The following is a 2,612-nucleotide window of genomic DNA, read 5'->3' as shown; positions in this document are numbered from 1 at the left end:
TGAGTTTTTGATACAAAGAACGTTCTAGAAATAAGGTTGTCCTTCCATAAACCCTTGGTTTTTATGGTGTAAGGTTGTCCTTAGAACTGCATTTGTTTTAATCTCTCAATACTTGATTATTGAGGCTGCTTTTCATTTTAAGCATTGTGAATTGATTTGGTTATCATTTTATTTTATTCCGCTGTTATAGTCTAAATTTGGCATAGTCCTATTCAGCGCCCCCCCCCCCCCTCTAGGACATATAGCTTGGCCTTTTCAGGGAGTTCATAAAGAAATTCTTTCCATACCGTAAAACGAACATCCTTAGAAAGTCAATCATGAACTTCACCTAAAAGAAGGATGAAACATTCTTCCAATGTTGGGAGCGGTTCAAGGATCTTGTCGGTTCATGCCCACAATATGGCTTTGAAACATGGCGCATAACAAATTTCTTCTACGATGGATTGACATCTTCGATGCACCAATTGGTCAAAACAATATGCAATGAGGAATTCATGAACAAGAATGTTGATGATGTGTGGGATTATTTTGACAGACTTGCCGAAAACGGACAATCATGGGACATCTCCCCAAAAACCAATACCACTTCTAAGCTAACTCAACCAAAGGAGGGGGGTGGAATGTATGTTCTGAAAGAGGAAGATGATATAAATGCTAAAGTGGGCAATCTCACAAGAAAACTCGAGGCCATAGAACTTAAGAAGGATAAGGCTAAGGAAGTAATTTGCGGTATTTGTGCTTGCAACGTGCACACTACTGAAAATTGCCCAACTATACCTGCTTTTTAAGAAATTTTGAATGAGCAATCAAATTCCGTAAACAACTACCAGAGGCCTTTCAAAGGGACCACCTTCAATACATACAACTCTGATTGGAGAAACTGTCCAAATTTCAGTTAGAGGAACGGACAAACCGCCATGGCTCTAGGGATTCTTAACCAATTTTTGGAACAAAGGAAACCTCAGGAGGATCCGGTTTCAAAACACATCCAAAATCAAGAGCTTTTAAATCAAGGCACATTACAAGCCTTCGAATACCTCACTAAGGCCATTCAAAGGATTAAGTCACATTGAACGACTAGGGAGAAAGGGGTGCTTCCAGCCCAACCTCTCCCCAATCCTAAACCACAATGTGAAATTAGTGACCCAAGCTCTTCAAATCAAATAGAGCAAGTTAAGTCCATCACTTTCACGCCCCACTCGAAAACCAGGCTCACAGAATTCCCGATTGCCGAATCCAGTGCTGATAACCTCTGTAATGCCCCATTCTCGGCTTCCAGCACCCATACGCCAGATTTCGAACTTGGGATCCTACAAGGAGGATTTTTAAATGTACATTTATCTGGTAATAAGCATAACCACAAGTTTACCCAAATCACAAAGGGAACATCATCATTACATATCCACTAATATAAACAGTTGAATACAGTGCTGTAAGGGAAATATACCGCTACGCACTTCAAGCTCTACGCTGATGCGACTTAACGCCACTTGCACGCATCTATCATGTAGAAGCTTATAAAAAGCTTAGAGGCTGGTGTAAGTTTGTGTGTAAGATAAGTGTCAAGTATGCAATATCAGAGCAATGAGAAAACATGCTGGTAAGTCCTTAAATACCATCAGCCTTATCTAGCCTATGCTATGCAAAAATATAGTAAACCAAATGCTATGTGCTGAGGATGTAATGCAGTATGTGGTACAAATGAAATGACCAAGCTGGAGTGTGAAGTCCGGATGATAGTACGTAGTATTGCAGGCTACGGGATCCATCACAAGGAACTTCTATCCAAACCGGTCTCATACCTAAATTTGGATAGATAGACTCAATGTGGTGAACTCCTGATCTCAAGTTAGTCACACGCCTTAACCAAAATCCTGGCCATTGCCATGGTATATAGAATAATTATTTACGCACCACCAGCCTGATTGGATAGTGAATGAATGAATGAGTATAATGTTAAGTATGCAACTCATGCTCACTAAGTCTACATATCAGTATCGTACATCTCTAGGATCATCACCGGGGTCTATTACACTCTATGCCAGCTTGCCGCCCCTATCCGAGCACACAACTGGGTAAGTGGAAGAGACCTTACTATCTGCTTTCCAATATCGGGCCCGGCTCGTCGATAGCGGACCCATTCCTTGAGCTGGTCAAACTCAACTTAGATATTGCCCCCTCACTCAGGCAAGTAAGGTCACACCCCTTTCTAATCGACCACGACATAGTATGAGACGTGACCTACTGGTATACGGCCCTTATGCGCTCATATATATCCACTCGGTCTAGATGTTGGAGCGTCTCTTGGCCACGGAGGTTTAGATATTTTCACCCAGGGGCATCTATGGTGCCCATATGCTGAGACCAAACATTTTCAGTGTCCTATCTGGCCATCCAAGATGTGCCTGTGGAGGCCACGACCTTAATGTCGCTAGGGCATATGGTGCTCATATCATAAAATGCGAGATGCATGAGTCATACCATCCAGTCATGTAACAATCCTACATGTATCGTGCGCTCATGTGGGTATCTCTATCTCTCGGGGAGTCTCATAAACAATCAGCCCAATGACATATACAATGGTCAACAACATTTCAAAATAAACACGCAGA

The 2,612-nt window shown here is 42.0% G+C and overlaps 1 non-coding gene across 1 annotated transcript; it reads right to left on the bottom strand.

The window, feature by feature from the left end:
- Positions 1-299: 299 nt before the first annotated feature.
- On the bottom strand, positions 300-406 carry LOC131244883 (small nucleolar RNA R71). The gene has a single exon (XR_009170654.1). It is a non-coding gene; the product is annotated as a small nucleolar RNA R71 (small nucleolar RNA).
- Between the last annotated feature and the right edge of the window lie 2,206 nt (positions 407-2,612).

The sequence above is a fragment of the Magnolia sinica genome, chromosome 4 (genome assembly GCF_029962835.1).
Source record: "Magnolia sinica isolate HGM2019 chromosome 4, MsV1, whole genome shotgun sequence".
Classification (NCBI taxonomy): domain Eukaryota; kingdom Viridiplantae; phylum Streptophyta; class Magnoliopsida; order Magnoliales; family Magnoliaceae; genus Magnolia; species Magnolia sinica.
Note: the sequence above shows the minus strand (reverse complement) of the source record. Positions and strands in the feature narration are given on the sequence as shown.